Source organism: Sycon ciliatum, chromosome 13 (genome assembly GCF_964019385.1).
Source record: "Sycon ciliatum chromosome 13, ocSycCili1.1, whole genome shotgun sequence".
In the NCBI taxonomy this organism is placed as follows: domain Eukaryota; kingdom Metazoa; phylum Porifera; class Calcarea; order Leucosolenida; family Sycettidae; genus Sycon; species Sycon ciliatum.
In genome coordinates this window covers 6,194,146-6,203,737 of record NC_088655.1, presented here as the reverse complement: position 1 = coordinate 6,203,737, position 9,592 = coordinate 6,194,146, and the positions used below count along the sequence as shown (strand labels likewise).

General features: G+C 47.2%; 1 protein-coding gene across 1 annotated transcript in view; it reads left to right on the top strand.

Moving 5' to 3' along the window:
- The first annotated feature begins 928 nt into the window (after window positions 1-928).
- Window positions 929-9,592, top strand: part of LOC135829517 (uncharacterized) — a 66,418-nt gene continuing 57,754 nt past the window's right edge. Inside the window, exon 1 of the mRNA XM_065341918.1 lies at window positions 929-1,021. The gene's annotated coding sequence lies outside the window, so the exon portion shown is untranslated. The remainder of the gene's footprint in view (window positions 1,022-9,592) is intronic.

The following is a 9,592-nucleotide window of genomic DNA, read 5'->3' as shown; positions in this document are numbered from 1 at the left end:
ACTGGGTACTCACAGCTCGGACTTACAAGGATGCAGTTTACAGGGTTATGGGCCGTTCCACGCCCGATTGGTTGAGAGACTAACCTCCTCTCCCCTGACTCACTTGTGAGGTCTGCATTCGCCACTAAGGTTAATAGGCATAGTGGTGGCCTGCGGATGCGAAGGCTAGTTTGTGTGTTTCTGAACATTCAAGCGATGCCGACGCAGATCCCCCGCGAATATTATTATTATTATTGCGTATCCTCCTCCTGGCCACATGCGACTTGATTGCAAGGACGCTAACCTCCATAAACGCTGAGTCACCAATCGGCAGTACCTCCCTGCTATGGTGAAGCCAGAAGGGCTCCCGAAGGGATTATCCCGACATCTTATTGGTGGGGGGGGGGGGGGGGGTAATTATGTTCCTAGGTTCGCATTGTGTTGAGGTTCTACCTTTTAAAAGAAACTTTTCCAAGGTCTTAGGACGGTCGATATACACCCCAAAGGGAACCTACCTCCGAGATTGTGAGCAAAATGAAAGGACAGATCAGCTTGTACACATACTTTGGTATTCTCAGACATGGTCTCTTATGACGCATGACATTTCCTGATTACTAGTAGTAGTACTCTGTTCAGAACCTGAACAAACTGTTAGGTCTCCATCTTCCTTATACTGTTTCTTAGTAAATCCTTTCTCTTGCTGGTCTGCACCCAGTACACAAAGCTTGACGAGTTCCTGTATAGCAGCTGCTTGTGCACCTGTATTGGTCATAGGCACTCAGGCCTTTTATCTACATTGTAGCTCTCTCCCTTGCTCACTCTCATTCTCCCTCTCTCTCTCTCTTGCCGTGATCAATCATGTAGTCGTTTGTCTCTCTGTCCCTTCCCTTGTTGTTTCCCCCAAACAAAATGTATTCAACGTTCTCACCTCTCCCTACTCCAGGATCAAGACACACCATTGCACAAAGCCTGTAAATACGGCACGCCGGAGGTTATAGAATTTCTGCTTCAAAAGGGTTCAGATCTTCTTGCCTTTGGAAATGTAAGTCACACTTTTAGTTAAATTGGCAGCGTGGAAATAACAATCATAATATGCCGATGAATAGAATCAAGTGCGCACTCGTATCATATACATTGCAACCAAAGATGTTATAAAGGGGAACTGCACGGAAAAATGAAACTTTCATATCCTGTAGAGTCTGGGGTGCTGAGTCAAATGGTCTTGGTCCCAAGTCTCTACGACAAAGCGTTCTTGAGATATTGGCAAAAACGGGGGCCACGCCATGACGTCATGTGGCCATTTGGCTATGTCATCCCGGCCTGCCTACGTCTTTTTGGCACGGTCTGAATCTAGGTGCATTATTTTAGTATACAATTTCAAGGAAAGATGAGCTATTCCAAACAATTCTCTGTATCCAGCAATAAAGGCAGCGATGCTGAGGTCAGTGAAGACCACCATCAACCAACCGCCGCATATGGTTGGGGCAGGGAGCCCAGATACTCTGCTGAGGAGCTGCCATCGCGTGTAACAAATGTTGAGGAAGAAGATGCCTCAGCAGCGGTGTCCGACAGAAGACGAGTAGCTTGGCTACCAGAATCTCGAATCATTTGGGACTTCGACTGGTGTGAGCGTGGACAAGGGTGTATAGCCATGCCCAGCCCGCGGGAATGATTTTTCTGGTAGGATGCTGCCGTCGCTGTCGAGAAGACGGCCCAAGGTTTCTTGCGTAGTGGACCTTGCAGATTACGAGATCGTAACCTTGCATTAGGCTGTACCCACCACTGCTCTTCAAGGTTATCTCGACATGCAGAAGCCGCCAATGCTAGTGACAGAAGAGTCTCACATTAGGTAAGCCTCAATTAGTTTGTCTTGACTTGTCTTGTCAGAATCGTGCATCAATATGATACGCTTATTTGTTGGAGAAATTTATTGTTGTCAGGCGCACTACAGTAGGCGTCGCACAAGATATACATTGTACTGGAAGTTATCATAAGTTCCTTGCATGACACAAAAAAAATTCTCTTTGCTCCGAGTACGTCTTGACTTGTCTTGTGAGGATTGATGTGCGTAATGTTTTGCGTGTAACTTACTTATTGTTGTCAGGCATAGCACGAAAACATTGTACTGTAGTGCTAGTAGTATCACACGTTTTCATGCATGACTCAAACACATTAATTTTGTCTTTATCATCAAGATCTGCAAAGTATGGTAGTGTTCTGTTGGTGAAGAGAGCACTGCACACAGTTTATGAGCACCGTGGGTGCCTTTGATCATACCCGAACCCATACTTTATCGTTTCAAGCGATAGGCTTTGTCAATACACCCGTTCTCTAGTAAACCATGTCATGCAACGTACAAGCGTGGGGTCAAGAAAGAGTACACCAAAATAATGCACAAATTCTGGCAGGAGAGTAAGACATCAGATTCTGTACTTTCTGACCAAGACATCTCTGTACTAGTAGGTAATCGAACGCGTCCTAATCAGAATTCATTCCCCAGATCATTGGAATTCAGTTTGAAATCAGCAATTATTGGAAATTCTACAAGAACCTCCATCTTTGTATCAGTGGACACTAAATTATTATGGCGCGCGCACTGAATATGCAGGTAGGTACCGGTAGGTGCAATACAGCGCATTTGTAGAGTAAATGAGTATTGACTACAGTATAGTCACTATAAATTATTACGGTCCAGCAATTTGGTATGTGTACAAGCACTCAGCATACACACTCCGTATGATATTCTATGTTTCTGTAGATCTCTACGCTATGCGGCACACAGGCAGTACACACTGTATGTACACGGCAAATTGGGCAAGCACGTTTGTTGTCGTCTTTCAGCCTGCGTTGTGAATACCATCAGGCAAAGATATCCAAATCCTGCACCACCTCAGCCTTCTCAGGAGGCTTCCACCTGGGATAAGGCAGGGAAACGGGCTTCTCCAAGGCAGGAACATCGAGGTTGCAATTTGCAACCGTTACCACCTCACACATGAGCTTGTCAACAATCTCGTAACTCTTTCTTTCGTATAAATTAAAAATTAAAAATTATCTATTTGGCCACTAAGTCTTCTTTATGCTTCGAGAACTGGACTTTATACCTTTCTATCGGGGTCTTTTTGGTTGTGCTGTGGCGACGGTTGACATTGACGTCGTCAAGAGCTGCGAGATGTGCGCGTCCAATCATCCCCAGAATTGAGAAACGAATGCGTTTCAGAATGTATTTTGGCATGGCACTGTGATATACCTGCATGGCGAAAAGAATGTCGAGGAAACACACTTGCTTAGACAATACACTATTAAGTGTTACAAACCACCAGTTCTCAAGTGGGAAAGGCCTTCTGGCTTATGACATTGTATTCGTTACGATGGTTTATCTCGACTTCGCCGTACTGCTGATCTTTGCTGCATGGCGTAAGCTATTTATGCTGTGTGCGTTTTGCTGTATACGCTGTCATGTCATGTTTTACATGCATATGCTTTGATTATACATGTACGCTGTTTTTGCATGCTATAAATAGCTGGTGTTATTAGTGTTAGTTATGGAGCATCTCATAAGTTCGCATTTTTTTTCTAAACGTAACGCATTTCGAAACGGTAGGGGGGTAGAGCCCTTTTCGAATAGAAAAATTACAGTTCGTAATCGCACATTTCCTGGATTTGTAGATGTACATACTGTTCATGCAGTGCATGTGCTTGCTCGCTTCAGCAAATGAGCGTGTTTAGGTGTAGATCTATGTGCCTGTGTTTAGAGATCAGCCTTGCACTGCATGCATACAGGCTACTCAGAGGTGTCAAGTGTCACATCAGCAACTCTATTTATGTGCGTGTACATGTCATTCATTGTTTTTGTACTCAATACTAGATGCAGTACTGTATGCCATTCACTTTGACATTCATTATAATGTGCATGGACATGCACAGATCCACACGGAAAATGTGCGATAAGACTTTCAAATAGAGGGGGGAGGTAGGGAGTGAAGTCTATTCGAAATGTGTTACGTTTACAAATAAAATGCGAACTTATGAGATGCTCCCTTAGATTCAATGGAAGTCAAAATATACGGTTGAGAATATATAGTTGTCCTCGTGCCGTGTGATCGTTCGTTCCTGACACTTTAGAGAACCAGAGGGTTCATAACAGTTGGCGACCACGCCAGGGTACGGAGCTAGCATGGCAGAGCAACTACATAATTTGGAAGCCAGCTTTATCGCCAATGGAGTTCGGTTAGGATTGGAAGGCGATGAGTTGAGGGAACATTTGAAGCAGAGGCTCCAACAGTACGGGCAGCGTGAGGAGCGCAGTGCCAGACGGCGAGAGGAGGCGCTCTGCACCGAGTTTGAAATAAGCTCAAGGAGATTAAGGAGCGCATCACCGAGGCGTATGAGGGTGAGGGCAAAGCCGCCAGTGAGAGTGCGATGGGAGGTACAGTGGAAGCTCCCAGTCACAGCGGTGTTCGTAAACCGTTGATGAAAATCCCCTCCTATGATGGAATGCAGCCAGGAGCATTATCTTGACCTGTTCAAGGACATCTGTTCCAAGAACGAGTTCGAAGAAAGCGAATGGCTGCTGCGATCGCGCATCACGCTAGCGGGTAGCAAAGAGGAGAGGACTCATGTATTGGATGCAATAATTGCGAGGAAGCAAAGAGAGAGTTGCTTGCCTCGCTCGGAAAGACTCCGGATAAAGCGTGGGAGACATTGCTGATAGGCAAGCAGCGGTCAGATGATTCTTTTCACCAATACATTGTCCATGTTTACCGAGAAGTAGAGGTAATACATGACGTGTTGGACGGAGCAGGTTACAGCAGGGAGAAACCGACTGAGATAGTAACGGACTCTGGACTCCGGCGCTGAGGCGTCATTTATGACTGCAGCGTTGGTGTCAGCAATCGATGCAGAACACGTTGGTGCTGAAAATGTAGAGGTGAAGCCGTTCGGCGCAGAGCCAACCCAACAGCGCATGGATAAATACGCCATCACAATCCAAGGTCGCTCCGCTAGCATTCCGTGAAACTAACGCTAGAGCTAGACCTGAAATGCGCGAGTCTGCAGACCATTTCTCAGTGGCACAGTTGGGGAGTAGAGCTGAGTGACAAGCCTCAGCAAGAAACATCAGACGAAATGCACATGCTGTTCGGTGCAGACTATATCAACGTAATACTGCACAGCAAGAAAGAAGTTAATGGTGATACTGTGTGGAACACAGAGATCGGTAGTGTATTATCTGGTCCAGCGTCTGCACCCAGTGGAAACAGTCAGCCGGTGACCGTGTCATGTGTCACAGCCCATATCGAAAACTATGGCAGTTTTATCAACCTCCAGAGCGACATCAGCACTTGCCATCTTTCCTGCTATGTCGCCAGGGCGCCGGGTACCAAGTGGGTGTCTTGTGGTGAAATGAGCGTCGCCCAACGGATAACTATGCTCAAGCTAGAGTCATCACAACGCGGCTTCTGGAAAAGCTGAAGCGTAATGGGAAGCGTACGCTCAATGATGATGTGCTGATCAGGGACTACCGCGAGCTTGGAGCAATTGAGTTGGATCCATGTGAGAGCGATGCCGAGTACTATGTACCACATCATGGTGTATTCCGCGAGCACGCTGCAACCACGAAGATAAGAGTGGTGTTCAATGCCTCGGTGACGGCTCCAGATGGCAAGTCGATGAACGACATGGTTGACCCTGGACCGTCGCTATTGCCGAGTCTCGTGGGTATGCTACAGGGTTCCGTGAATATAGGAGCGCGCTGCAAGCGGACATCCGCAAGGCTTTCTTCATGGTCGCGGTTAATCTCGAAGACTGTTTGTACCTGCATTTCTTGTGGCCTGGTCGAAGCAACAGCGACGAACTGTTAACCTGGAGGCTAACGAAACTGCCATTTGGCGTAAATTACTAGCCATACATGCTTACTGCAGTGATTCAGCATCACTTGAAGGAGCTACGTGCGCTGTCTGCAACCAAAGAGCGAGACCGTATTGATCTCTTGCTCACGAGTTTCTACGTTGACGATTTGGTCTCTAGTGTCTCAAATGACCCGGAAGCCAAGAAGATGCAAGAGTTCAGCGTGCGTGTGCTTACAGACGCTGGCATGGAGTTGCGCAAGTGGCGAGGCAACGAAATACCGTGCGATCCAGAGGCCGGAGATAAAGTCCTCAGGCTGAAATGGAAAACCAGTGATGACTTGCTCAGCTTAGCAGCGCTAGGCGAGTCCGATAAGCCGCCTGTTTGGACCTGGCGATCCCTCCTTCAGTGTTTTGTGTCAGTGTTTAATCCGTTAGGTCTAGCAGCGCCTGCAGTTGTGCCTCGAAAGATACTGCTACAGCTAGCCTGGAAATTTGGTGGCGACTGGGATGATGAGTTGCATGATGGCATCGCAGCCGCATGTGTGCAATGGTGGGGAGAGTTGGCATAAATGGTGAGCATTGACATACCACGTTGGATTTGCTGCAATCTTGACACGCCGATTGCGCTTCATGCCTTCGCGAATGCCAGTGAGAAAGCGTTTGGATGTTCTTTGTATGCCGTCGTCAATGGACAGTCGCACTTGGTATTTGCCAAGGCTAAAGTGGCACCGGTGTCTCTACCCATGTTAGCCCGCCTTGAGTTACAAGCGGTATGTCTAGCGGCTCGCCACGCTGATTTTGTGGTGAAGCAGCAGTGTGTGACCGTCACGCAAGTCTATGCTTGGACTGACAGTCTCACTACCGTTCATTGGATCAGTAATCCATTGTAAAATTGGAGAACATTTGTGGCTAACCGCGTGAGTAAATTCCAAGAGATATCGAAGAAGGTCGGCATTGTGTGGAACCATTGCCCGGGCCTTCACAACCCAGCAGATGTACCTACACGGGGGAGTAGTGCACAGCAGATCCGTTGTTCGTTCTGGATGGGCGAACCAACCTGGATCACGGAGCCCAATGACTGGCTCACCGCACCCTCAACCGCAGCTACAGATGAGTCCAGTGTAGAAGTGCGAGTGTCAGCCACCACTTGTAGTAGAGAATCTGATAATGAATGGTGGCTCCGATTCAGTAAGTGGTCGAGGGCACAGGGCATGGTGACTCGGATCTTGCAGTGGAAGCACACTGAGCCTCGTGCTGAACTCTATTATGCAGCAGACAACGTATTGTACTGCATCGTTCAAGCCGAATGTTTCACTGAGGATCTTGAGCTGATCAAGCAAGGGCAACCAGTGAAGCCTAGGTCGAAGGTGTATCAGCTTGCATCGTTTCTGGACGAGCATGGAGTGCTCAGAGCCGGGGGACCACTTCAGCACAGCAAGTTGGCATATGGAGCTAAGCACCCAGTCCTATTAGGCAAACATCATCTGACCGAGTTGTTGTTGGAGAAAACGCATGTCGAAAGGATGCATCAAGGTGTAGAAGGGGTCTTGTCGTACATCCGTCAGAAATTCTGGATTATCGGTGGTCGACGAGCGCTACGCAACATTACTCAGCGATGTGTTACATGCCGCCGCTACAAGGCTAAGGCTGCCGCAGAAGTCAGCCCGCCGCTTCCAGAAGACCGAGTTGTTCACGAGAGGCCGTTCACAACTACCGGCATCAACTATGCTGGTCCGTTGTACGTGCGCCGTGGCGAGTCATCTCCGAAGGTATGGATAGCATTGTTTGTGTGTGCCACCACCAGAGAAGTTCACTTGGAGGTGGTCGATAGTTTAAGTACTTTCTTGATAGCATTTCGGAAGTTTGTCGCGAGACGTGGTTTGCCGTCTCGGATCAGGTCTGACAACGCTACAACGTTCAAGGCGGCATAAAACAAACTGATTGTGCCATGGATGTTCAATCATCCAGCTGCACCACGGCATGGAGGCTTCTATGGGCGAATGGTTGGTACGGTGAAGAGTGCCTTGAAGAAGGTAATAGGAACAGCGTTCCTGAAGGTCCAGGAGCTTGAGACCCTCTTGTATGAGGTTGAAGCAGTGGTGAATAGTCGTCCGCTAACTTATGTGTCTGATAGCCTGGATGAGCCACCAGTGATTCCTGCAATGATGATGGGTAACATCTGGATGTCGTCAGAAAAGCCAGCAGTTACCCTCGACGCTACGCAGATGTCATCGAGATTGCGCTACCTCAGTCGCACACTGAAGCATGTCAAGAATCGTTGAGAGGTGGAGTACCTAAGTCAGCTGAACAAGCACCAACAGACCATGTCGCGCCCTTTAGCTGTGGGTGATGTTGTCTTTGTCCTTGATGAGACCAAGCGCAAGCAGTTCTGGCATTTGGGACGGATCGTCGAGCTATTCCCTGGTCGAGATGGTAAGCATTGTGTTGCCAAGGTTAAGTACCAGTACTCTGTTGTGGCCGATCCAGAGGCTAGTGCTATTAGAAGTATACTCACAAGACGTGGCTCCTGGGCCTGACGATGCCGCACAACCTGCTATCGTCCAGCAGCAACTAGCGTCTGTACATTCAGCACCGGTGCTACCACCACCAGCGCAGCAGGAGATGACGCACTATGGGCGCGTAGTCAGAGCCCCGGATCGTTTTTGACTTGTGTGAGTTGTTGTACGGCGGTGAGAAGCCCTTTGGTGGGGAGAATGCTACAAACCACCAGTTCTCAAGTGGGAAAGGCCTTCTGGCTTATGACATTGTATTCGTTGCGATGTTGTATCTCGAGGCCACCGTACTGCTGATGTTTGCTGCATGGCGTACGCTATTTGCACTGTGTGCGCGTTTTCCTGTATACGCTGTCATGTCATGTTTTACATGCATATGCTTTGATTATACATGTACACTGTTTTTGCATGCTATAAATAGCTGGTGTTATTAGTGTTAGTTAGATTCAATGGAAGTCAAAATATACTGTTGAGAATACAGTGAGTATGGTTCATAAAGTAACGATATACCGGCTATAATGATAGAACTCGCCAAAATCAAAATCAAATCACAAAAAAATACAGCTAAAATATCACTATACACACTATTATCGGCTATACGGATATATCGCTTATTGGTATGGGTTTCAGGAAGCAAACCATATCAAATGCACAGGAAAATATTGCATTATACTGATCAAGAGTGATGATCACAAAACAAGTGTTCTTCCAATATAGTTCACTTCTTCCAAAACTGATCGAATGTTGACTAGATGCACCTGGCAGCAGACATGATTGAGAGAATTTTTTTCCTGTATGCTGTAAGCAGCCCCACGTACACATGGCTGCTTTTTATGCTTTTTTCCAGCATGTGCGCATCATTTCATGCACAGTCATGTGCCATGTGTCAGTCATACATGCAAATCGGCTATAGTAATGCACCGGGTATAGACACAGTGATAAATTATCGAAAATCAAAGGGGCACGTTATATCCACTATTTACTGTAAATAGTTGTCCTCGAGCCGTGTGGTCGTTCGTTCTGGATACTTAAGAGAACCAGACGGTGCACAACAATATGAGAAAATGGAAACTTTGCCGTACAGGACGACTCTTGTTCTCAATTGCATTGTTTGTTTCATTCCTTGTATTGGCCATAAGAAAAGGGAGGAAAACGTTCATCAGATGTTTGTTGTCTTCTGGCGTGGAGTGGCGTCGTCATTAGATGTACACATAGTCGTTTCACTGAGGACACCACTACTACAGCATATGTACT